This window comes from Panthera tigris, chromosome C2, assembly GCF_018350195.1.
Source record: "Panthera tigris isolate Pti1 chromosome C2, P.tigris_Pti1_mat1.1, whole genome shotgun sequence".
In the NCBI taxonomy this organism is placed as follows: Eukaryota; Metazoa; Chordata; class Mammalia; order Carnivora; family Felidae; genus Panthera; species Panthera tigris.
The window spans coordinates 150015272-150042893 of NC_056668.1; the positions used below are offsets into that span (position 1 = coordinate 150015272).

Here is a 27622-nt window from a genome sequence, read left to right on the forward strand (position 1 = left end):
AGGGGGGTGCAGGACAGCAGGAGCAGATCAGCTGGCATCATGCTCCCCCTGGCCTTTCTCCCCACCGGGACCCCGGCTAGGACTCTGGGCTCCTGAATCTGAGTCTGCCCTCTGACCCTGACCCTTTCTATCCCGAGGTTTATGTATGGCAACTCTCTTAAGGTGGTGAGCAGCGACTGGCTTACTCCTGGGGGAGCAGGGGTCAGGACGCTTGAGAATAGAGAGGAGAGAACCAATCCCACTCGCAATCCAGAACCGACCTCTGCCGGTCCCCGGGATCGCAAAGGAGAGCCGCTAAATGCGACGATGGGCGTTTGTCATCAGAGAAAACACACTGACCTCTGGTGCCGTGTCATCAGCCTTATGTTTCTTCCCTGTCACTTTCCTTTGCTCTAAGTCTCTTTTATTCTCATCCCTTATTAAATCTTCTTGGTATTCTTTGGTATTGCCCATGCTTCTCCAACTGCCTCAAATGTCCTTTGTGAAAAGCTGAGTTGTAGGGAGATAAACGAACGTGAGGGACGCACCCTTGCCCCTGTGACGCCTCCTACCCCCTCAGAGAAGCGTTTCAGAGTCAGGCAGGGCCTGGCCCTGGAAACCTCTGCCGCCTGAGGAACAGCGATGAACCCGACTGCACGCTTCCCTTCACGAACTCAGCAGTAGGTTTGGGGGCAGCTTGTTTCCAGTGGCCCAGCTAGGAGGCACCTTCCCACAACAGGGGACCCCAGATCCCCGGAAGCCTGTCTCTGGATCTCTAGTCAAGCCATTCCAGAGGGTGAACATCTGAAAGCTGACCGTGAATCTGGCACCTCTCTGAGTGGGAACGTGTGGAGGAAACACACACGTGCCTGTCCGGTCTGTTGGGCCAGAGAGCCTGCTTGGTCTCTTCTGCCTCTGCCAGCAACAAAACGTGTAATACAGTCAGCACAAAACCGTCTCTGGGCAGAGAAGGCCTTGGGCACCCGAGGCAGAAATCCTATAACGAGCAGGGCTCTCGGCCAAGACACATTTGAACAACGGTGAGAATTGCGTGAGCACTTTTGTTTCCCCGACGTGGCATTCTTTCTAAGCAGGGATCCTGCTAGCTGGGCAAGAAGCCACCCCATCGCCCCACATTTATGGAGGGGAAGTTCAAAGTGTGGACGCATCCGGGACGCTAACCAAGGTCATGGTTACGGAGGGATGGTCGGCGATAGAGGTGACTTCCCTCCGTAAGGCTGTGTCCTCTTTACCAGGACATCTGCCTTCAGGCAATATCAGTGCTGGATGCAAGTTGCATTCAGCTTGCAACGTTGCTGCAAAGGTGCTCATTTGAAGAAAGCTCGTGATGAATCCTGAAAAGGAAATAATCCTGAAAAGAGGCTCTAAAGTACACCTACCCGCCTCCGTATCAGTGCACGACAACCCAGCGAAGTCCCTCTCCTGGCTCAGTCAGCTGGCTTCCCCGCTGCTTATGGCTTCTGGCAGCACAGAGCTCCAGAGGGAGGCTCCAGCAGGTGGGCCAGGTGGCGCCCTTAGATGCTTTTTTGGTGCCTTGGGAACGTGTCCTCTGTTTGATAAGTTCCCGTAGGGCTGCCTCAAACAAATGTAGCAACATCAAAACCAGAAATTAGACCTATGTCCCTGTTCCTCTTCCTTTGTCATCACTGGTCACCCAGATATGGCCTGGTCGCCACAGTTAGGCTCCCATGGAAGTTGAGATTTTCCTTGAAATTAATTAATAGACTATGAAACCAGGCCCAGGCAGCAGCTTTCAGAGGTTCTCATGAGGGCTAAAATCAGCACTGTTCCTATACCAGGTAGGTCCGTTGTTCCTTTTCTGCCCACATCACCCGCTGGTGGGGGAAGTGATCACATCCACAGGTCCTACTGAAGGGATAGCCTGAAGTCAGCCATAGTTGACTACAGATAGACCTCAGACCAGGAGGTGGGGAAAGAAAGCGAGAGGGCAGTTCCATGCGCTGGGTGGAGTCTAACAGGTTTCTCTATCAAAATGTGAATTACAAAACCCAGATGCTGTGATCAGATCCTGGGTCATGTAGATCTGGGCCCAAGCTGCTGCCATGATGAGCCGAACTCACAGTTATCAAGTCATAGACCCTTCGTGAGTGTCTATGATGGGAAGGAATCAGAAGAAGCAGAAACGGGAAAGGCCTAGGGCCCAAGAGTTAGAGAGCCCAGGGTCTGACCTAACAGACTCTGTCCCACGAGACTTTACTTTCGGCCCTTAGAAGCCTGAGCAGTTACCTTCTGGGCCTTCATGAATAATCTCCCTTTTCTTAAACCTGCACAGAGCAGATTTTGTTTTTTGCTGCTCTGCGTAACCCAAACAAGGCAGCTCCTTACCCTACTGTGAAGGTCAATCGTGGTGGGGTGTGTGGTCAGGCCAGTGAGGCTGCTGCTAGAGCAGCCCCTGTCCCCTGAACTACTGCTGTGTCTCAGGATTGCAGGCACACACTGGCCAGGTGGCGGGGATGTTTATGGAGGCAGAGCTGCTATAGAAAGTTCTCAAGGAGGAAAAGCAAAATTGTTACAATGAAGCAGATCCGAGGAATTTCTTTGAGTCTGAAACGTATCTTCTTTATCTCAGTCGGGCTCTGTGCTGATGGCTCAGAGCCTGGAGCCTGCTTGGGATTCTGTGTCTCCCTCTCCCTCTGCCCCTAACCCACTCGCATTCTGTCTCTGTCTCTCTCAAAAATAAACAAATATTTAAAAGAATAATAAATAAATAAACATTAACAAATCAAAAAATAATAAAAATTAAAATTAAAATATATCAAGAAAATACATGTATATGTGTGCCCTTGATAAAGCTTCCCAGTCTAAAATACCTCCATTTGCACCTGTCAAGAATATACTTTGATGTACGTGGAGATTGGGAATCCTAAGATTGCATCCTTTCTGATAAAAAACAACTTAGGCCAGCATTGTATATTAAATAAACGCCAGAAATGAAAGGCCAACTTGGCCGTAAATCGTTTCTCATGCATTCTCAGATTTGTATATGGATTCTGCTCTACCCCCACAGACTCCTAGGTTTACTATTATATCAGTTTCAATAAGGTTTATACAGTAAATTGTAATGGCTGATAAAGCACACGTGCAATCATCATTTTACTTCTCAAAAGTATCTTTGCTCTTCTTCCTTGTGAATGGTCAAGCGACTCGAACCAGTTAATTAAAAATGGTTGGGATTCTTACTGGAATCGTGTTGTGCCTGTGTGCGTACACGTATAGTTTGGAAAGATTAATACTTTCGTATATATTTTCCCAGCCAGGTATCTAGCATCTCTCATTGTTTTTTCAGTTTATGTATTTATTCTGAGAGAGACAGAGACGGCGTGAGTGGGGGAGGGGCAGAGAGACAGGGAGAGAGAATCCCAAGCAGGCTCAGCACTGTCAGCACAGAGTCTGACAAGGAGCTAAAACTTAACGAAACTGCGCGATCATGACCTGAGCCGAAGCCAAGAGTCGGACTTTCTTGACTGAGCCACCCAGGCGGCCCCTCATCTTACATTTTATCTCATTTTCAATGATGTTTTGTAGCTTTCTCCATTTGGTTTTGGTAGCTATGGTATTTTTGTTGCTACTGAGAATGGGGTACCTTTTCATTTCTGTTTCTAACTTAGTGTTGTTTGTGTAAAGAAAGCTGCTAGCACTTTATCGCCAACCAATCCACTCACCTCACTATATTTTTTATTAATTCTCATATTGTCAAATAGATTCCCCGGATGTTTCTAGCAATTTTCACACAGGCACGTAAAATCGTTTTTTCTCTTCTTTTCCAAAACTTGCCTATTATAATTTCTTGCACACGAATTAGCTAAAATCTTGAAAGCAATTTTAAATCATACAGCATCTCTTTCTAGATCCTGACTGTACTTACATTGGCTTTGAATTTCTTATGATGACTGGCATTGGTTTTTCGTGATGAGTTAGGAGGCTTATGTTTTACTTTTGCTTGTAAGTTGTTGTTGTTTTCTTCTTGAGGTCAAGTTAATGTGCAGTAAAATGCTGAGAATGTAAGCATACAATCATGAGTTTTGCCAAAGGTATGTGCCCCTGTGACTAGTAGCCCAGAAGCTTTGGTTATTTACTGCTGCAGAACAAAGTGCTCCAAAACTGAGTACCTTAAGAACAATTTATTATTTCTCAAGATTCAATGGGTTGACCGCGGAGTTCTGCTTCACACGGTGGCAGTTGGTGATTGGGATGGCTGGAAGGTCCAAATAGGCTGGCAATTGGGACCCACTACCAGCTGAGACTACAGACCTAGGCCTCAGCTCTCTCTGACGTGGGCCTTTTCGGGTGACTGCCTGGGCGGCTGGGCTCCAAGAAGCATTCCAAGAAGCCAAGACTAGAGCGATGCTCCGTGAGGGCCCAGCCTTGAAAGTTACGTGAAAGTTACCCTAATAGGTAACCCTTTCTTCAGTCCTTATCTGTGACAGTTTTACTCGGTAAGGCGAATTTTCACTGTTCTTCCTGTTCAGAAACTAAGCCGTGAGCACAGTAACACGTTTTATTTTCCGCAACTCATTCAGTCCAAGTCTTACAAACCGAAATAGCATGTGGTGAAAAATAAAGTTCAGTGATTATGAAAAGGATCTGATGGCTTCAGTTTTATCAGCCAAATCTCTTTGAAACCTGGGAAACAAAGGCCACCATCACCTCCTCATTGGTTGGTCAGAAAAGGTCATTGCACTGGACCACATCCAATGAAGAGAAGACTTATGGTGGAAGAGTGGTGAAGTCACACTACAAAAGAACATATGGAGTAGGAAGGACTGCTAAGACCGTCTTTGGAAGCACTGCCAAGCTGCTCTGGATATAGGACATGTCTGTCATCCTAGATAGTTTCCATGTGCTTCCTTCTGGTCATTTCCCACCCATCACAACCAACCAATGTTCTGTCCCAATAGATTAGCTTTACCTGTTTTTAAACATCAGGTGGGGTACCTGGGTGGCTCAGTCAGTTAAGCGCTGGACTTCAGCTCAGGTCATGATCTCACGGTCCGTGGGTTCAAGCCCCTCGTCGGGCTCTGTGCTGTCAGCTCAGAGCCTGGAGCCTGCTTCGGATTCTGTCTCCCTCTCTCTCTGCCCCTCCCCCACTCACACTCTGTCTCTCTCTCTCTCTTTCTCTCTCTCTCTCTCAAAACTAAACACGAAAAATTTTAAAGATAAATAAAAATAAATAAACATCAGGTACATGGAGCCATGTGCTTATTCATTGTACTATTGGTAGGTATTTGGGTTGGTTTAAGGTTTTGTCTACCACAGCCAAGGTAGCTGCGAACATTCTTGTATGTTCATTTTTGGGGATGTATGTTTTCAATTCTCCTGGGAAACACCGAGGCAAGGAATTGCTGGGTCGCATGGTAAGGGTATAGTTAACTTTATGACACTCTAAAACTATTTTCCAAAGGTTACACCATTTTTTTACTCCCACTATGAGGTGTGAACGTTGCAGATGTGGCACATCCTGGCCGGCATTTAGCGCTATCAGTCTTTTCCATTCTTTTAAGTGTCTTTCACAGAACACTTTTTTTTTTTTTAATGATGTCAGATTTATCAGTTTTTAAGAATGGATCATGTCTATGGGGATTAAGGAGTGCACTTGTGGATGAGCACCGGGTGATGGATAGAATTATTGAATCACTATATATTGTACACCTGAAACTAATATAACACTGTGTGTTAACTATTCTGGAACTAAAATTTAAAAATATCTTTAAAAATGGATCAAGTCTAAGAACTCTTTGCTTTATCCCAGCTCGTGAAGACTTTGTCCTGTGTTTTATTCTGAAAGATTGATAGTTTCATATTTCCCATTTAGATCTGTGACACATGTTAAGTGTGGAGTTTAGGTCAAGATTAATTTGCATGTGATGTCCGGTTTTTCCAGTGCCGTCTGTTAAAGAGAATAATATGACTCCATTGAAATGTCTTTGCCCTTTTGTCAAAACTCAACTGGCCACATATGCTTGGGCATATTTCTAGACTCTCTGTTCTGTCCAGTGGGTATTTGTGCCTATAGCTTTGCCAATAGTGTACTATTTTGATTAGAGTAGCTTTATATTAACCCTTAAAATTGGGTATTTGTAATTCCTCCAACATTATTTTACTTTTTCAAGTTATTTTGGCTATTTTACTTCCTTTGGCTTTACAAACACATTTTAGAAGCAGCTTGTCTATATCCCAAAAACTCCTACTTGAATTTTTATTTAAATTCCATTAAATCTGTACACCAATTTGGGGGAATTGACATCTTTACTATGTTGAGCCTTCCAAATCATCATTATAATATATCTCTCCATTTATTTAGGTCTTCTTTGATTTCTTTCTTCAGCATTTTATAAGTTTCAACACAGAGATCTTATACTTATCACAACACAGAGCTGTTGTTAGATTTATAGCTACGCACTTCATTTTTTGGAACCATTATAAATGGTATTATTTTTTACAATTTCACTTTTCAATTGCTCATTGTTAGTATGTAGAAATACAGTTGATTTTTGTGTGTTGTCTTTGTATCCTGCAAACTTACTAAACTCACTTATGTTCTAGGACTTTTTTTCTACAAGATTTTCTACAAAGGCAATTATGTCATCTGCAAAAAAGAACATTTTTATTCTTTCTTTCCAATCTGTATGCTTTGTTTTCCCCCCACCTTGATGATCTAGCTAGGTCTCCTAGTGCAATGGTAAATAGCAAAGGTAAGAAGAGGCATTCTTGCTTTGCTCCCAGTCTTAAGGGGAAAGTGTCTAGTGACAGATACCAAACCACAGATCCAAGAAGTTCAGAGAACACCAAGCAGGATAAATCTATGCATAAAAGGAAAAAGGAAAAAAAGAAAACACACATAAGCATATTATAGTCAAACTTCTGAAAACCAAAGACAAAGACAAAATCTTTAAAGCACCCCCCGTCCAAAAATAACAAGTTACCTATAAAGGAACAAGGATAAGAATGATCACCAATTCTCATCAGAAACCATGGCTTTTTTTGTTTAAGTGCTGACAAAAACTGCCATTGCATGATTCTATACTCACCAAAAATATCCCTCAAAAGTAAAGACCTTCTCAGACTGACAAATATCAAGGACACTCATTGCCAATAGATTTACTCTACAAGTTCTTCAGACAGAAGGAAGTTGATATAGCCAGAAACTACTATCCACACAAAGAAATGTAGAGCATTGGAAATGGAATAAATATGGGTAAAATAAAACATTTATTTTTAATTGCTTCTCTTATCTGTTTAAAATCTGTTTAAAGCAAAAGTTATAGCAATGATTGTGTGTTTCCAGCATGTGTAAAAGTAAGAGGTATGACAGAAGGCACAAGGGATGTGCCTTAGTCTGTTTGGGCTCCTGTCACAAAACACCACAGGCTGGGTGGCTTGTGAAGAACAGAAATTATTTCTTACTGTTCTGGAGGCTGGAAGTCTGAGATCAGGGTGCCAGCATGCGTGAGTGAATACTCTCCTCCATATCACAACTTTTCCGTTGTGCCCTCACAAGGCAGAAAGGGCTGGGAGACTCTGTGGGTCTCTTTTATAAGAACATCAATCCAATACACGAGGGCTTCACCCTCATGACTCAGGAAACCCCCAAAAGCTCCCTCTCCAAAGACCCCCATTGGACATTAGAATTTCAACATAAGAATTGGAGGAGAAACACAAACATTCAGCCCATAGCAACATGGGTGGGAGGATAAGGAATGTAAGAGTCTATACTACATGCAGAGCAGTATAATATTATTTGAAACCAGATTCATATTTTATAAATGTATACTGTAAACCCTACAGTAACCACCAAAAACATTTAAAGCGAGATGTAATATTCTTTATCCAATAGAGAAGATAAAGAGAAATCATAAAAATGTTCAGTTAAACCCAGAAAAATCAGAAAAGGAGGAAAAAAGCACAAAAACAAATGTAACAAATGGAAGACAGCTAGCAAGCTGGTAGGTCTTAATCCAACCATATCAATAATCATTTCTAAGTGTGAATAGTTTAATATGCCCATTAAAAGACAGACATGATCAGATTGGATAAAAAAGCAAAACTCAACTGTATGCTGTCTAAAGAAAACCTACTTTATTTATTTTTTTTTTTTTTAACGTTTATTTATTTTTGAGACAGGGAGAGACAGAGCATGAACGGGGGAGGGGCAGAGAGAGAGGGAGACACAGAATCGGAAGCAGGCTCCAGGCTCTGAGCCATCAGCCCAGAGCCCGACGCGGGGCTCGAACTCACGGACCGCGAGATCGTGACCTGAGCTGAAGTCGGACGCTTAACCGACTGAGCCACCCAGGCGCCCCGAAAACCTACTTTAAATATAAAGACATAAATAGGTTAAAGGTAAAAGGCTGGAGAAAGATACACCATTTTTTTTTTAACTAAGCCAAGGAAAGCCGGAGTAGATTCATAGACTTCAGACAAAGTAGATTTTACAACAAGGAAGATTATCAGCAACAATATGAAACCAAAAATAGTAATTTAAAGTCTCATTTAAAAATGTATTATATCACAGAAGAAAAGAAAATTTAGTTTTAGGGAATCTTAATGTTCAAACTGAGCTTTAATTTCACATATGTTTTTACTTAGGTTTTCTTACCGCGTGCATACATTTATTAAATAATGACTGACATTTTGTCACTCAGAAATAAATATTAACCAAAGTCACATACCTTTCCAATTCACACCAACAGTTTGTTACTTTGCATGAAGATTTCATCTTTTTAGGCAAAGTGGTAGGGGAACATTCCAGCAGTTCATGGAAAATGTTTCAGGCTGTAGACATTGAATGTGTTCTCTTCCCATTGTTGCTAGACGCAAATCCAATTGGGAATCCAAGTAGGAATGAACTGGGTTACATTCTCTGGCTACTGGGAATATTTTCTATGTGCTTGTCTGAAGGTAGATAAGAGAAAGGAAGCGAGGAGTTTGTCCCCTATTCCTGCAGTGTTTTCTGTCTTAGAGATATTAGAACATTGCAAGAACATCTGTACATATTCACCAGTAGATTTTAAGTCACTTTATCTCTGGGTTAGAAGGTAATATTGCTTTATAAAGTTATGTAAGATGAATTGACTAGTAATCCTTGATTTCAAGGCTGGATTATTTTATTACTAATGTATAGTCATATTCAAAGGGCTTATAAATAATGAACATACATTTGTGACCTAGAGCTGTGATATCGCCCCGGCAACCAATTTCAGTTAATGTGATTTAATTGACATGATGTCAGGGGTTTTGAAGCTCTCACTAAAGAGGCCAGAATAAAAGATTCCCAAGGTGGGCAACCCCAGGTAGTAATGATTCTAATGTGCTCACTAATCCATTTATAATGAAATTGTTATTGGCTGGATATTATAAATGATTAAAGTACCTAAAAGAAAGTAAGGCATGTGGGCAGATTGTTACCTTAGAGCACCTTAAAATAGATTCCTGGGTGTTGATAACATTAATATTAATGAGCTTCATGCAGGACTGTAGGCAAATAGTTGCTGCAGGTGGCACAGCACAGCCCATGGTGGGGGGGGGGGGGGAACCTGCCTGGCCGTGCAGAGCCTTGGCTTCTGGTTTGTCATTATCTTGTACAACTTCAGGCAAGACACGAAAGCTGTGTGCACGTGTGCCTCGGTTTCTTCGACTGCGAAAAAATAACAAATGATTTCCCAAAGTGATCTGTAGGCTCTCCTCAAATGAGAAGACAGCTAAGAATTTATGTGGGAGGGGCACCTGGGTGGTTCAGTCAGTTCAGCGTCGACTCTTGATTTTGGCTCCGGTCATGATCCTAGAGTCATGGGGTTGAGCCCTGCACTTGGCTCCCAACTGGGTGTAGAGCCTGCTGGAGATTCTCTCTCTTTCTCCCTCTTTTCCTCCCCCACTCGCATTCTGTCTCTCTCTCTCTCAAAATAAATAAAAATAGACATTTAAAAAAAAGAGCTTATGTGTGAGAGGATTAGAGAGAAACATCCCCAGTGTGGGTGAACAACAGGAGAATCACCTCAAAATGCAGAGGCACAAATGTCTCCATCTCAGTTATTCCACTGCTTGCCCGGGCAACAGGACTCTTGGTATCGGGCTTCATGTGACCAATTGTCTTTTTACCAGGCCAGAAAATACCTGAGTAGTGTCAACACGTGACAGTGGTGTTCCTTTTAAACTACCTTCAAAATAAAGGAAATTTTTGCCTTCTTTCTGGGATTCTGAGTATACTACAAATCACCCCAAGTGCACCATTTAAGACAGGTGAATTTTAATGATATTCACAGAATCAAAGGATTACAGTGATTGTTTGTTTTATCACATTTCCTTTTATTTTCGAAATGCATTTTTCTCTGGGGAGAAAAAAATCTATATAAATATTTTATTTTATTTTATTTTATTTTATTTTATTTTATTTTATTTTATTTTATTTTTTAAGTAGACTTCATGCCCAGTGCAGAGCCCAGTGTGGGAATTGAACTCACAATCCTGAGATCAAGACCTGAACTGCTATCAACAGTGGGTCGCTTAACTGACTGAACCACCCCAGTGCCCCCATAAACATAATTTTTATTAAAAAAATTTTTTTATTAGTTTTTTCTTTATTTTTGAGAGGCAGAGAGAGAGAGAGAGAGACAGAGCACGAGTGGGGAAGGGCCAGAGTGAGAGGGACACACAGAATCCGAAGCAGGCTCCAGTCTCTGAGCCATCAGCACAGAGCCCAATGCGGGGCTCAAACTCACAAACCGCAAGATCATGACCTGAGCCGAAGTCGGACGTTCAACCGACTGAGCCACCCAGGCGCCCCAACATAATTTTTATTTTAAAAATAAAAGAAGACAAAGATGCTGCAAAGGGAGGAAATTAACATTTATGGACCACTTTTTGCACATTATGCTTTGACTCCTGCTATCATCCCCCACATTTTCACGGTGGAGCAAAGCAAACTTCAAAGAGAAGTAAAACCAGTTTGTCTCAGCTCCCGTGGTTGGCTCTCCTACTTGTTTTGACCAGCTCCAAGCTCATTCTCTTTCCAACACATCACAGTCAATGAAAGAACCTAAACAGAAAGCCAAGAGCACAGTTAAATTCCTTTGAAAGCGATTCAGTTTCCCCATGAAGAACACTGTCTCAAAATATTTACTTTTAGTATTTTTAGTCTTCATTCCCCATGGCAGACACTGAGTGTTGAAAGTTTTAAAGTCCTTTTAAACTTGACCTATTTCTGAAATTTAAAAAAGTTGATGTTGCAGTCAACAGACTCTTAGAAAATGCCAACTTGGAGGCGTCTGGGTGGCTGAGTCAGTTAAGTGGCAGACTTCGTCTCAGGTCATGATCTCACAGTTCTTGAGTTCGAGTCCCGCGTCGGGACCCGTGCTGATAGCACAGAGCCTGGAGCCTGCTTCAGATTATGAGTCTCCCTCTCTCTCTCTGCCCCTCCCCAGCTTGCACTCTGTCTCTGTCTCTCTCAAAAATAAATAAACGTTTAAAAAATTAAAAAAAGAAAATGCCAACATGAATACCAACATTTCCGATGGCTCCCCATGTGGAGTTACCTTCACCTATTTTAGCTGAATCTAAAGCGATCAGAGTTCTTTGATCAAAGCTTAGCTCACCCAAATTCCTAGGTGAAGTGAGAGAGAAACCCAGGACAGTAACAATGCCTTTTGTTTATCCTTGAAGTTTATAAAGTTCTAGGTTTAGACTTTGCAGCTACAAACTTCAAAATCTACTGCAGAACCAGGAATTCTGTTTATGATTAAATCAAGCTACAAGCACTTGATAGAGACTTCCCCAACCTAGAAATACTACCAAAATGTGAAAACTCACAACTGCACTGAAACCAGAAGTTGATGGGTAGTCAATTGCCAGGATCTAGTAAAAGTTGTCACTACAATAAGGCAGAGGAGTATAGCCAAACAAATGTCACTAGGTGGCCCCTGCTTTATCCCATGTACCAGCCCTGGTTGTTGTTTTTTTTTATTGTTGTGGTTGTTTGAAAGAAAGTAAAACTTCCTTCCCTTCTCCCTCTGTGTGTCTTCTGTAGCTTTCAGACATCAGAGTAGCTGCTGGTCTGCCAGCTGGGGGCTGTATCTTATGGTGGCCGAAGTGTTGTTCCTGTGTCTTTATCCCATGGAGGCCTTGTACATCCACATGGAGCCTAGAACTTCTAGAAGGTGTCAGGGCAAGAAGTGGTCGAGAAGGACTCTGAGCCTGGTGGCTTTCTAAGACATTTGGGGTTCACATAGGGGAAAGGAAGGAAAAATAAGATAAAAACATAGAGGGGGGCAAATCATAAAAAACTCCTAAATACAGAGAACAGACTGAGAGTTGCTGGAGGGATGTTGAGTGATGGATGGGCTAAATGGGTGATGGGAATTAAGGAGGGCACTTGTTAGGATGATGCATCTTCTAGATTAAACTTTATTGGAGAGTCTAACTAACTTGGACTTAAATAAAATTTAAATACATACATACATACATACATCTAAGAGTAAAAATAGAAGTTTGGGGTTCATGTTGTGAGAACGTGGGAATGAGAGAAATAAAATTTTCCCTCCAAGCCAGATTGTAAATTCAGTGGGTGATGAAGTGGAAAAAACCTACACTATGGAGTCAACATGGATCTCTATTTGGCAGGTTCTCACTCTAATCAGATCGAATGTATTGGCATCTAGAGGAGGAATCTCCATTAGAAGAGGGCTTGCTCAGCCATGCAGAAACAGGAGAACCAAGGCGAACAAGGATGGTGAGACGCTACCACGATCCAGCGGAGAGAGGTTCACACGTGGTAGACCTAGAGCATTAGGGTTGGGGGGTGAAGACATCTCTACTCTAATGATGGATGTAGACATGGCAAATCATGGCTAACAGACTCTGAGTATTCTTGGATGGCCACTATGAGCCTCTCCCAACCATAAGAAGAAAGCATCCCGCTCTGATGTCCTTAATGGCATTGAACATTTCTTTTTTTTGACTCCCTTTGTTTTGCTTCTACCCTTACCAGTCGACCGTAAAATTACTTGGCTCCCTGCACAAGACCGCCCATGGGAAATTTATAGGCTCCCTTGGGCTTCAGAATTTTCTCTCCACAGTAGGGATTTCTCACTGCAAATCAGATTTGGGGCTCTGGTTATGGTTTAGCTTTGCGGTAACTCTTCTCCAGGGAAATAGCATGCGTCTCAGCTGGACGTGAAATATTCTACTTCTTGAGATGGTTCTCGTCAACTACTAATCTGGCCTGTTTATTTTCAACTTCAGTCCCGTTCATGAGCTTTATTAATGTGAAACCTGCCTGAGAGATGAATCCATTCTCAGGGTGCTGATAAAATGAGTGCAGATGAAGAAGCCGAGGGTCAGTGAAGGGGAAGAGTGCCACCACGCGAGGCCTCTTTGGGGAGGACTTTGTGTCCCCTTAATACCACCCACCATCACCATAGGCCTAGGACATGTTCACAGCCAGAGGTACGTCTCTGGAGGTGGGGACAGAGAGGGAAAGAGCACCTCAAGCTGTGTGACTCAGATTATCATTTCCATCACCCTTCATTCATCCCCAATCATCAGAGAACCAGACACTGGGATGGAAAAAGCTCCTGACTCACAGAGCGGTGATGCCTGGAAGGCTCTGAGAGGTGAAGAATCCTTGAGGCTACAGCACGAGTGCACAGCTGCACGTTGATAAAAATATTAGAGAAGGAGAATACAGAGCATTAATGCTTGGATGAGTTCGTGTTAGAAGGAAGACCAAAAACAACATCCCATAATTGGTAAAAGGGCAGGTGTGCTTCAACAACAACACAGAGGGGAAAGGGGAAAGAGCCTTCAATATGAATGTGAGTCTTCTGGTAGATGAGAAAAGAATTAAAGGGACAAGGGGAAGGTCCAGAGGGAAGGGCTGCAGGCAACACCAGCATTGACTTGGAAGGATTCAAGGACAGGGACATACTTGTCACAGAAAGTCACATGACCCAGCCTCCCAGAGGAAAGCCCCCTCTCAAGTCACCACAAAAGAAGGAAACTAGATTTGTTGGGTTGAATAGTCCTAGTGGAATTTTCCCGAAGTCTCCGGACATCCCTTTCCCCACTGGGCAAGTCTGCCATCAAAAGGCTCTCCAAAATAGTTTAATCTAGAAGATACATCTTGGTGAGTTTCTCTGGCACAAGGTGATGGCTGTTTCTTTCCCAGAGTTAGGAGGGCTTGGTCACCCAAGGGCATGGAGAAGAGATAGCAGGTCCACAGGCATCTAGGGACCTAAGGCTTGCCCCTGAGTTGGTAGAAAAATAATTCAGACAAAAACCCGGGGAGACAGGGTAACACCCCCACCCAGGACACGTGATGAGAAGCTCCATAGAGAGATATTTTGGTCCTACAGCTGAAGAAGAATCTATTGTGCTTTACATCCTGGACTTGATTATGTGCCTCACGTTGGAGTGAGTGTTTTCACCAGAGCACATCCAGAACCTGTGCTATATTTGTTCAGCCAAGAGTCTTTCCATAAACCTGAGAGAAAGAGTGAAGTTATAAATATAGTCTCTAAATACACTTACACGATAAAATTTGACTGAGAGGAGCCTCAAAGGGCAGGTTCTATTTATGTGCAGGGGGACAGGACTGCTTTCCATATGACACCCAGGCAGCGGGACTTGGGAGAATTGATATGTTCAATGGGAATTTTTGAGTGGAATTCCAAAAACTACAAAGTGACCCCTCCATGGCTTCAGACCTTTAGCAGAGGAGACAAACATCTTAAGAGGCTCGGTATAGACAGGAGCAAAATGGCTGCCTCGGGCAGCACAGGAAATTTTACCACTGATATCTGACTCACATTCAGAGCTCGCTTCAGGCAGCACATATACTAAAATCAGAAGGATGCAGAGAAGGTTATCACGGCCCCTGTGCAAAGATGACACGCAAATTCCTGAGTTACACACTCATTTGTGCAAATCAATACTTAGCGAACACACATGGGGCCCCGCGTCAGAGCCTGCCGGAAGCGTTCAACCATTCCTCACTGATAAAATCCGGGTGGGAGTTAAACAGAGGGAATAAAGGATTGCCCCAGTGCAACCAGACTGAGATCAGTGAAGGGATAAAAGGAGTGACCTGAGAACGGTCAACCAACATCATAAATCCGTATATCAGTATCTGGATTTGAAGTCTTCCCATGACGTTACCGGTGCAAATGACCATGAGAACATGCAAAGAGTGTGTATACTTTTTAGGGGAAATCTTAGTATATTAGTTTCCATTGCTGTTTTAACAAATTACCACAAACTCAGCAGCTTAAGAAAGAACACAAGTGTGTTATCTCAAAGTTCTGTAGGTCAGAATACACAAATCCCTTTGCCATATTCATTAGTTCTAGGGGTTGGGGGGGACACCTTTTGAGGAGCCATGATTTTGCCTTCCATACTAGACAATATGTCTAATTGGGTTCTGCAAAGGCAGACCTTGATATGAGAATTCAGATGAAAGTAGTTAGGAAATGCTTCTGAGAAAAACCTGGGGAGGTGAAAGAGAAGTAGGATCAAGAAAGGAAAAAAAAATGCCGGGGCACCTGAGTGGCTCAGTGGGCTCAGGTCTTGATCTCATAGTTTGTGGGTTCGAGCCCCAAGCCGAACTCTGCACTTACAGCATGGAGCCTGCTTCAGATTCTCTGTCTCCCTCTCTCTCTGCCCCTTCCTTGCCTGCTGTCTCTCTCTCTCTCTCTCAAAAATAAATAAATAAACATTAAAAAAAAAAAAAGGGAAAACATGCCAAGCAAAGTATGACATCAAGCAAGGTCCCACAGAGTGAAATTGGGCTCAAACTTGCAGGGGGCTCTGGAGACCGGTTAGGCACACCTCAGGGACAAGGAAGATGGAGTGTTCATACCCCGCATCTCTCAACAGTTGGTCAAGGGCTGACCCTGGGCTGGGAGCACATGTCTGGCTCTTCACGGGCACTGGCCAAGGGGACCTGTAGCCCGAGGGAAGACTCGACGTAGCGCAGGTGCTGGCCGCTGGGAGGAAATCACACAGGGAGCCAGTGTGCACAAACACAGTAACAAGAAGGGGGGATACGGGCACAGCGCGCTAACTATGGGGGATACGCCGTGTGCTACAACTTGGCTGCAGGGGATCCCAGCAGGAGGTGACAGGACCCAGTGCTCTGGAGAGCACCCCTGGCAGAATTGTTTCTGGGGAAACTAACAAGCTGGGAACCAAGTAGCCACAAGGCCCCAGAATCTGCAGAAACTATTAGCTACCAGCCAACCGGGGCAGAAGTTAAACTCCAGAGATGGCTGAACGGTATCGAAATTGCTGGGCTGTCCATTGCTGAGTTTGAGGAGCCTTTAACAGATAGACTCCTTGCCACAAAGCCTCATTCTTGTCTTTGTTCATGTGGCTCTTTCCTTCAGGAATGTTCTCATTCTCCGCTTATCCAAATCTTACATATCAGTCTAAGCCTCCTCCGCCATGAAGAAATCCTGGTTCCCCCAGCCCCGGATGCCCAAGGACCTTGTCAGAATCTCTTCTGTGAAACATCTGACATTGTATTTCACACTGTGCTCTTCACATCCAGGTTTTGTCGACACAGCTAGACCCAGCTTCTAGGGAGCAGGGCCCTTACTGCTTCAGCTCCGTGCCCAGGGCCTGGCATAGCACCTCGAGGGCTGAGAGTTCGGGGGTGCTGAAAGTCACCTGAGTGAAGTCTTCCTGCTCCCCGCCAGCACATGGTGGGGGGGGGGTGGCGCACATCAGCACGCGGTTGCCTTGGGAAGATGTGGACCCCCTCCAGAGCTCAGGCGGCCGCAGGACCTTTGGGGATGCCCTCGCTTCTTTCCTTCCACCATCCCCGCCCGTCCACAGCCCACTTCCCGGCATCGAGCTGACGGCAACAATTCTTTCTGCGATTGCTCCCAATTCTGAATTTTCTGCCCTGACCAAGTAGATCTCATCAGTGACGTTTCTACATTTCCAGCAGTTTGGGCTTCCAGAAAGCAAACTAAGGACCGAGCAGAGAGGCACTTCATCTCTGTGACACGCCCGGTGGCAATCTGGGACACGGGCAGTCCCGATTACTGCCCATGATGGTTGACAGAGTGCGGTGAGGAAGAGCCCCAAGCCCACAGGTTCCAGGCTTCCCTTCACTGACCCCTTTGCCGGGCTCCCCAGGCTGTGCGGATGAAGCGTCAGACCTCTGGCCAGCAGAGAGAGGTCCAGAAGTTTGCACCGGGCTTCCCTGGCCTTCAGTATCCCACTGCCAGAGCTGCTCTCTGAGGAGCACGCGTTCCCCTGAGCACGAGCCAAATCCGGCTAAACCGGGCCAGGCTTTGGAGGCCACGGGCCTCTGCCTGAGCCCTGCCTCTGCTCCTAACAGCCTCGGTAACCCTGGGAAAATCACTTAGCCTCTCTACCTCTGTGCAAAAGAGAGACTCAGTTTCCAAAAAGGGGCTCCCGAAGGTGTCTATCTCATCGGGGAGCGTGGGGTTCAACTGACGTGAGTGGCATGCAAACGCGTTCAAAGCTGTTGGGGCGGCACAGGTCAAGGAAGTTATTCCAAAAAAAAAAAAAAAAAAAAAGCTAATCCAGTCCCAAGTTCAAAGAGAAGCAGCCCCCAAGTCATTTCTTGGGTCTTTGGAAGACACAGGTCTAAACAGACGAGGCTCCTCTTGACATGGCTGAGTCACACACTCATGCATCGACGTAGAGTCACGTGTTCATTCCGTCTGCAATTAGCGAGGGCTGGCCACATGCCAGACACGGCTCTAGGTGCTGGGGGCCGATCTGAAGGTAGGGAGACTCCAAGAAATGTGATTTCTGTAACGCAGAGATGACAGATGAGAGATGATGGTGCCCTGAGTGAATGAATGCAGCAGGAATGGAGAGAAGTGAATAGATCTGAGTGACATTTGGGAAGCTGACGTGACAGAGTAAGAACTGGGGGACCGGGGGGGTGAGGGAGAGCGATGTTGGTAGGAGAAGACCTGAAATTAAGGATGCCTTCCACTTTCTGGTTTGAGCAAAGAGGCAGAAAATGGTACCACACACCGAGTAGGGGGCCCTGGGAGAGGAGCAGTTTGGGTAAAAGACACGATGAGTTCAGGCTTGGTCACGGAGAGTTTAAAGTCCCTGCGGGACATCAAATGGAAAATATTCGCTAAAGAAAAGGTCTAGAAACTGGGAAAGAAAGCTGAAGTCAGCAGATGGACTTCAGAAAGAGCAACATACAGATCAGGATGGATGGGACTATCCACTGAGTTATCACCACACCTGGAGACACAGAGACGGAGGGTCTCTGCCCCCAGGAAGTTTACAGTCCAGGGGCGCCTGGGTGGCGCAGTCGGTTAAGCGTCTGACTTGGGTTCAGGTCACGATCTCACGGTTCATGAGTTCGAGCCCCGTGTCGGGCTCTGTGCTGACGGCTCGAAGCCTGGAGCCTGCTTCGGATTCTGTGTCTCCTATCTTTGTTCTTCCCCTGCTTGCGCTCTATCTCTTTCCCTCTCTCAAAAATAAATATTTAAAAAAATTTCTTTAAAAGAAGTTTACGGCCTCAAGGAGGAGACAGACACGAGAGTTGATGCGTCACTCCTGCTCACAGCTTAGAGCTAGTTACATAGCGCCATCTGCATAATCCCTGTCACGCCGTGTAATTAACCGTACTGTAACTAGCCACGAACAGTCGCATGACTCCATTTAACTGAAGGGAGACCAGGGGATATGGCGGAGCCACAGATATTGGATGAATACTCAACATTTCGGCCACAACTTTCGATCAGTGGTGACTTACAAACTCTCTCATTTATACCAAAAACAAACAAACCAAAAACCAAAACAAACAAACAAACAAAACCCTTGGTTGGGAGGGTTAACAGAATAACCAGAAATATTAAAAATAAACTAGGACCTTGCCTAGGGGTGTCAGCTTGGTCTTATAGATGCAAAACATTTCTTACCTCACATTCAATGTGTTAACAATCCTGACATATCCTTTTCCTTTCCATATTGTAAGTTTTGAGCTGCTCACATCGGGTTTTTGTTTTTCTTTCCTTTGGGACAGACTAATGGGATTCTGGCACTTGACCTTGATACTTACAAACTTTTCTAACAACTGGTAAAAACAGATCCAAATAAGACGGAAAAATGTTCATCGCACCCTAGAGCTGCTGAAAAAAGATAGTAGCCTGCTTGATAAAAGTGTTATGTGGGGCACGGGGGAGGCTCAGTCGGTTAAGTGCCTGACTTCGGCTCAAGTCATGATCTCGTGGTTTGTGGGTTCGAGCCCCGCGTCGGGCTCTGTGCTGACAGCTCAGAGCCTGGAGCCTGCTTCGCATTCTGCGTCTTTCTCTCTCTCTGCCCCTCCCCTGCTCATGCTCTGTGTCTCTCTTTCTCAAAAATTAATAAACATCAAAAAAACTTTTTTAAAGTGTTATGCTATTTCTAGCAAAGGACACTAGTAAGAAGTGTGAAGTTTAGCAATTGTTGCTATAGTCTATGAAATTTGTCCTTGACCTCTGAAAAGTCTAGAAGTCTGCTTCATCAATTAATTAATTATTAATTGTTAATTAGTTAATTACTAATTCTGTATCACATTGGTAAGAATATTTAAGTCAACATCCTGGGAGAGAGAGGTTGACTAGGAAGGTGAGATTTCAGAGTATACGGTATATGGTATAGAGTATCTTTTAAAATCTCCATAGTGTTCACTTTAATGCACCTAGAATTGACTCTTGTGTATGTTGTCAAGATGCATCAGATTCCTTTTTATTTTCTTACATGGGTAACCAGACACTTTATTGAACCATACACTATTTATTGAAAAGTCTTTCTTCTTCCACTGATTTTCAATGACTTTTCCTTATAAATGAGATACTGATATAAGAACGGGTCTGCCTCCAGACTCTCTCTTCTGTTCCACTGGAATATTTTTCTCTCCTTGTTTCAGTTCCAAACTGTCTTGACTGCTAAAGCTTTATATCAATCTTGATATCTGGTAGGGCAAGTCCTCTACCTCGTTTTTCCTCTTCAGAACTATCTTGGCTCTTCTCGGCCCCTTGCAATTCCTTATAAACTCGACAGTTTGTCAAGTGTTGTAAAAGACATCTTCAGAATATACAAATTCATTTGGAATGTCTATATCTAGATATATCAACATAGATACAGATATTCTGTAGCAAGTAAATTGCAAGATTTATTTATTAATTCTAATTTGTTTATAGATTTCTTCAGCATTTCCTGTGCACATATCTTTAAAAACGTCCACTTTGCTTCTTTATTTCCTTTCTGGCTGAGAACTCCAAAACAATGTCAACGCACAGTGGTGATGGTGGGTATCTTTGTCCTGTTCTGGACCTCAAAGGTGACGCTTTTAACTTTTCACCATGGAAAGGGGTATTTGCTGTGGCTACCCATAGATACTCTTTATCAGATTAAGGAAGTTCTTTTTTTATTATTAATTTTTTTTAATGTTTATTTATTTTTGAGAGAGAGAGAGACAGAGATAGAGTGTGAGTGGGGGAGGGGTGGACGGAGAGGGAGACACAGAATCCGAAGCAGGCTCCAGGCTCTGAGCCATCAGCACAGGGGCCGACGTGGGGCTCGAACTCACAAACTGTGAGATGATCGTGACCTGATCCAGAGTCAGACCCTTGGACTCTTAACCAACAGAGACACGCAGGTGCCCCAGGAAGTTCTTTGTAGTATAGATTTGCTAGTTTTTTAATCACAAGTCAATGCTGAATTTTATCCGCATCGAACTGACAGGAGTAATACAGGAGTGCCAGTACCTTCTACAACTCAGGCACAGAGCTCCTTTCCCAGGGTCCAGGGGTTATGATGGCAGAGAAGAGGTGACCGCTAATCCCCTGGGATGGGAGGGAAGGAACCAGAGCTGCATCTCCGAAGCCGAGTAGCTGGGAATCTCGGAAAGGTTTTCACAAAGCAGGGGAGTCCCAGGCTCAGACCCACGGCCTGGCTCCCAGAGTGTTAGCAGTAGGGAGACAATCTGGGAGCTTCCTCCTGACAAATCGTCAAACGCTACGGCTTCTATCATTTTTGAGCCACTTCGTCCTTGGGCAAGAAACAACAGAAGATGATACCCAAACCCCAACTGCCCGGGTGGAGAAAACACGCTCCCATCCTTCCAGTGAGTGCCGACGGAGACATCTGCTGGAGTGCATCCCACAGAGTTCCGACCGTCTGGAAGGGCCGTGGAGTCGGATCCCACTGCTTACATCTGCACCCCTTTGCCACGGATCCATGCATTTTCCTGAACATCAAAACTGAGGTGGAGTAAATGTGTGCCTCTCTTTGAATGAATGTCTTCTCTTGGCATTGAGAACAGAATTGCCTTCTGAGGCAATTAGTTAACATGGGAATTTAGCTAAAACTTGAGTCATGTTTATGGGACAATGAACTAATCTATAAACAGTCATTGCCCCCCTAGAACACGGCGACTGAGTTGCACTTCACATGGGTAACCTGAGCCCGACCAGCCCACTGGGCAGCTGTACTCAAACCGTCTTGTTCACCCCAAAGATCTCATCGCTACGGATAGAGGAAGCGGTGTGGTAGCAAAGCAGAGATGCGGAGGGGGCCCCAAAGGGGGTTTATTCTGTGTAGCGTATTGAGCGTGTCCCTTCATGCAGGTTTTGAAGTTGTTGTTGGTTTTAAAAAGTTGATGGAGGGGCGCCTGGGTGGCTCAGTCGGTTAAGCGTCTGACTTCAGCTCAGGTCACGATCTCACCGTTCATGAGTTCAAGTCCCACATTGGGCTCTGTGCTATCAGCACAGAGCCTGCTTCGGATCCTCTGTCCCCCACCTCTCTCTGCCCCTCCCATGCTTGCTCTCTCTCTCTCTCTCTCTGTCTCTCTCTCTCAAAAATAAATAAATAAATAATTAAGTTTATGGAGAGAAGTTTTATTAAGGCTTTACAGACTGGAGTTTTATTTCCCATCCACTTCTCAGTAGGCTCTGCAGAAATGATAGATGGACTTATCTATGGGGAAGCAGGGTTCAACCCAATTCAGTTTCAAAAAGTGGTCGCAGTTCACACAGAATGTACACAGCTCTGGGTTTGGTCTGTGGGAAATTAGGAAATGAACCTCATATGATTCCTGCCCATTTTCCTGGAGCTAGGTCTAAATAGGGAGAGACAGGGGCGCCTGGGTGGCGCAGTCGGTTAAGCGTCCGACTTCAGCCAGGTCACGATCTCGCGGTCCGTGAGTTCGAGCCCCGCGTCGGGCTCTGGGCTGATGGCTCGGAGCCTGGAGCCTGTTTCCGATTCTGTGTCTCCCTCTCTCTCTGCCCCTCCCCCGTTCATGCTCTGTCTCTGTCCCAAAAAAAATAAATAAAAAACGTTGAAAAAAAAAAATTAAATAGGGAGAGACACACAAAAGGGTATTTGATGTTCTTGACCAAGGGATCTGCACCCATCTGACCGAGAGCTCTGGAAACCTATTGGCAATTATTTTAAGATACGAAGGGACAGCGTCTGTCTTGGCACTCCGTCCCTTACACTGGCTCACCCCAATTTCACAAGCGATGGGGTAAACCAAAGACAGAGAATGTTGATAGGATCACACTTCATTTTCAGATTTCTCACTCCGGCCCCTGCCCCGACCTGCCAAGGAGGTCAAGGTCAACGAAGGCAATAGTGGAGAGGAAGGTATTTACGAGCTCACTGATGCTGCCTTTAAAATATACAATTTTATGGGGCATCTGGGTGGCTCAATTGGCTAGGTGCCCGACTCTTGGTTTTGGCTCCAGTCATGATCTCATAGTTTCGTGAGTTCAAGCCCTGCACCAGGCTCCATGCTGACAGTGTGGAGCCTGATTCTCTGTCTCTCTCTCTCTCTCTCTCTCTCTCTCTCTCTCTGTCCCTCCCCCACTTTCACTCTCTCAAAGTAAATAAATAAACTTTAAAAATGACTAAAATAAAATATACAATTTTATGATGGTGGAAGTCCCCCCGTCCAGATGCAAATGTTGTAAGTGAATAAACCCAGAATACAAATTGTAGATAATTTGTGAGTAATACAAAGTTGAGCTCAAATTTTCCCTCAGTCACTTTTAAGCTACATTATCCTGGGTTAGATACCGAAACTCACTAGCCTCGGTTTTCTTATCTGTAAGATGGGGAAGATAAAAATTAATCTCATAAGGTTAAGTGAGGATTAAATCACTCACTTAAATGAATGAAATGAGACCTGGTATCTGTAGTTTACTCAGTCCCCAAGTCTGCTGGCAATTAAATATGGCAGACTTACTTCCATAAGTTCCATAGTTCAGGCGACCAATTTCCATAGTTCAGGCAGGAGAGAAAGACTGACCCCTCACTCCAAATTCCTCCTGCTGATGACCCTATTTGTTGTCTTGCCTCTCTGTGCACCTCACTTTGCCCCAGACAGGAAACAGCCACCTTCCCTTCATTCCTCAGATTAGCAGTGGCCCAAACAGGTGTGTATAATGTACTACCTTACTGAAGGTTCTGCAATTACAGTGGGTAAGGAGTCAGAGAGAGGACATTTTGCTACACTTGGCTCCCTCTGACTCTAAGATCCTGTGTGTTGACTTCTGGTCCCCCCGACCTCCTCCCAACCTTGTTGCCCTCTCCTCCCGGCTTTGTTCTGGTGTGGATAAGCCCCTCCCCGTTTCCCAGAGTGCCCACGCCAACCTAACGCGTATTACAGACTTTAAGTGGTTAGTTGGGAAAAGTGACAGGTGACTGGAGGGACAGGAAACATCAAAAATAGAGTATTTGACATTTTACTATTCTTCACGCATCGCCCCCACAATCCACCCGTTGATGTCTTTTCCCTGGGACACTGCTTACCAGCGCCCTCCTTGTCATGATTTTCTCCTTCTCAGAGTTTCTTCTCGTCCTCAGGAGCCCCCAGACCTCCCTGTTGGAGGGCAATTCCTGAATTTGGTGCTTTGTTTCTCAGAGCAATTAATTCTCCTTCTGTTCTCCTTTCCCAAGTCCTTCCATTTCAGAACCATAAAACCCATGTTTTCCTAAACATAAGGGTTCCTTTGTTTATACTCATTTTATTTGTTATCCCTTTACAGCCATTATACTGGGGCCTCTTGGCGAAATGGAGATAATCATGCATGTTAAGTCTGCCATATTTAATCAAAAGCCTAAAGCTTCATGTTTCTAGATCCCTTGTACATTACCAGAAATCTGAAATAACATTTGATCACTTCCTGGAAGTCCTACAGGCTTTGGAGAGACCAGAAAATTTGATGTTTAGTATGAAGGCTGCTTCTTCCTGGTGATACAGAAGAATATACTGTATCCCTATGCATAAATATCTCCAAATCATATTATAGGACATAATGGCTTTCACCTGCCCAGGAGTCTCTGGCTCTTGTCAGCTCAGCCACCCACAGAGTCAGTGGGTTGCTACTTTGCCATGTGACATGGGGTGAGCTTCACATTTGAACCCCTGAGCCCTGGTCCCTATTTCCGGTGAGCCAGTAGAAGTGAGGGGCATCTTCTCTTCCCATCTTCTTTGGGGTGAACTCCTGGGAAGTCCTGCCCGCTAGTCAGAAGAGGATTGACCCAGAGTCTAAAGACTGGGATTCAAGTTCCAACCTTGGCACTGACCAAAGGTGGGAACTTGAGCAAGTCACATGATCTCCCTGTGCCTTGGTTTCCTTGCTTGTGAATGGAGGCTTATGGATCTTACAAGAATTTTGTGAGAAGCAAATGGATGAAATATGTGCCTGGCATATAGAAAGTGCTCAGCGGATAGTGATCTGGATAGGGGCGCCTCGGTGGCTTAGTCGGTTAAGGCATGCAACTCTTGATTTTGGCTCAGGTCATGATCTCTCGCATGGATTGCGAGATCCATGCTTAGCACGGAGCCTGCTTAAGATTCTCTCTCTCTCTCTCTGTCTCTCTCTCTCTCTCTTCCTCTCTCCCCCTCTGTCCCTCTCCCCCTATTCATGCTGTCTCTAAAATAAAAAAAAAATAGCGATCTGGATATTCTCCATGCAAGTCTATTAAAACTTACAACTGCCTTGTTACCTGTTACAGAAATGAATCCACTAAATTGTATTCCTTAATTAAGACGGTGAGCTTTTAAATTGATGGTCTTTTCTCTTTTCTATTGACGATAGAGCCCTAAAATTTGCATCACCATCTAATTAGGTTACTTGAGTAGGTTTGAGCAGATTTCTCAAACCTTAATGCTCTGGCTGATCATACAGGGATCTTGCTAAAATGGAGATTCTGACTCAGTAGGCGTGGGGTGGTGTAGAACATGCTGCCACAATGTGTGGGTTATGGATCTTGGCTGCAGTTGGCATCCCCCAGTCACAGAGCTTCAGGCTGTACCCAGAGTCTGCATCTCTTACCTGCGCCCCATTAGTCAGAAGGGCTGCAGGTAAGAGGGAGGAAAGCAGACGGAGAGTTTAGGAGAGGTAGAGAATAGAGGAGAAGGGTGGTGTGGTGAGAAGGGCCCGATATGGGTGTCAGGTAGATTTGGGGTTAAAAGTCTAGCCCTGCCACTGGCTAGTTTGACGACCTTTGGCAAATTCATGTAAGCTCTTTGAGGCTGACTTTTCTCAGCTTTAAAACAGGCATGGGGATCACCTGGATGGCTCAGTCAGTTGGTTTCAGCTCAGATCATGATCTCGGAGTTCATGGGTTTGAGCCCCATGTCAGGTTCGGCACTGACAGTGCAGAGCCTGCTTGGAATTCTCTCTCTCCCTCTCTCTCTGCTCCTACCCCATCTCTCTCTCAAAATGAATAAATAAACTTAAAAAAATAATAATAAAATGGGTATGATAATCCCGGCCTCACAAGATTGTCATGAAACTTAAACATCATGTTCACATACCACTGTCACTGTTTCAGCGAGATGTTCCTTACTGTTCTCCTCTGGCCACATTTGATCCATCCAAAATACATCTCAGATAGGCACCTGCCTCTTCTCCCTTACTCTCCTACTTCTTTTACCGCCCACCTGCTCCCTCCACAGGGACCCAGTTCTGTCTTGCCCCGGTCCCTTGGGGAGGACTGGTAAGACCTAATCTCAACTTCTTTCTAGGAGGGGTAGAGATTCTATGAGACCAGTAAACACACTCTTGATAAAAACTGACGGCCTCTCTTAGCAAAAGTTCAATATAAAAGTTCTCAACACCAGTAAGAATGAGATCGAATATAGGCACTGAGAGTAAACACCCTTCTCCTAAAATGTAAATGACCCTAGCTATGGAAAGTCCCAGTAAACTGTGGCCCCCTACACTTGTCCTTTCCCTTTTAGTCCCAAGCCATTACCACACTTAAGAATGGAATATGCAACGTTCTCTCTAATTCCAAGATTTGCTTATTCCGAGGTTTGCTTAACACTTTCCTGCATATTCTCTTTCTTAGCATCTTTTTGTGAGTCAAGACTTTGTTGAGTTAGGGCCAAGCTAGCAAAAGGAGCTCAAAGCTATATTTGCCAGCAAAACACCATCAGCTGTTGTCTACAGAATCATGTGCTTGAGCAGAAATACCAGAATGCCGACTTAGCACGGCACAGTCCATTCCCAGTGATCTGTAAATGGATTAACCACTTTGAAGAACTTTCCTGCTGACCCCAGCATTTTCTGTTTTCCTTCCATCTAGCCAGGTTCTAGGACAGTGCAGGAGCAGGAACAAGGCTAAGACCACAGAGCAGAGACTCACGGAAGCCACGCCAAAGGCATGCATTCTTGATAAGCAGCAAGGAGACTTGGTGTGAACGCAAATACATAATTAGCACCTTCTTCTTGACATGATGTATTTTCAGGACAATAGTTCAGAAGCAAAACTACAAAACTGCCTTCATTCAAATTTAGAAGTTTAATGTTACAATGGGTGATGCCGTTTTGCTAAACTAAAACGTGGATATTGGTTTAATAATAGAAAAATGTATTTGTGAAGTTGGTTTTTTTTTCCTACCTGTCGGCCTATTCTAATTTTCTTTTTGAGCATGCTGAGTCATTGCTTTCTTCTTTTAACAATGATCTATTATTATAACGAAACAATCGATAAAATTGTGCAGTCTAAAATAATGAGGACTTATTGAAAATCTTCCCAGCTACTGCTACTAAGCTGCTCTGAGTTGATGGCACAAAACCAAGATCTGTACAAGGTTTTTACTTTCTATGAGTGTATTTCCGCCTGCTGTGATCCAGGTCTGAGTTCGGCTTGTCTATCATACAGTGTTGAAGGAGGACCGAAGGCTTCTTTTCTCTTTCCAACCCACCACCAACTTTCTAAAACTCTTTGTTGTATGTGGCTTATTCAGTACAGTCTATTGTCATGTGGCTTTTACTTGTACAATGTCTTGGTCCCATAATATTGTTCTGTTCTCTTCTCATTAGCCCGAGAAGCGAAAGACAGGAAAGTAGTCGGTACATCATTCCTCTGCAATACTTTTTATTATGTCAAATCGGAATCTCAGTTTGCAAAATGACTTATGACTCTGAAGCCTTCTTGTATAACAATGCTTTCAATTGCATACAATCTCTGCTGAAGAGAAAATTTGTCTTTATAACACGAGTACGATGCTAATTATAAGCCAACTGTCGTCATTTTGATAACACCAACCTGAAGCTTCCAGAGAGGCTTAGCAACACATTAAAAGTTCACTGCTGTCACTTCAAGACAG

General features: G+C 44.3%; 1 non-coding gene across 1 annotated transcript; it reads left to right on the forward strand.

The window, feature by feature from the left end:
* The first annotated feature begins 14824 nt into the window (after positions 1–14824).
* On the forward strand, positions 14825–14932 carry LOC122230828. Its single transcript, XR_006207911.1, has one exon. It is a non-coding gene; the product is annotated as a U6 spliceosomal RNA (small nuclear RNA).
* The last annotated feature ends 12690 nt before the right edge of the window (positions 14933–27622 follow it).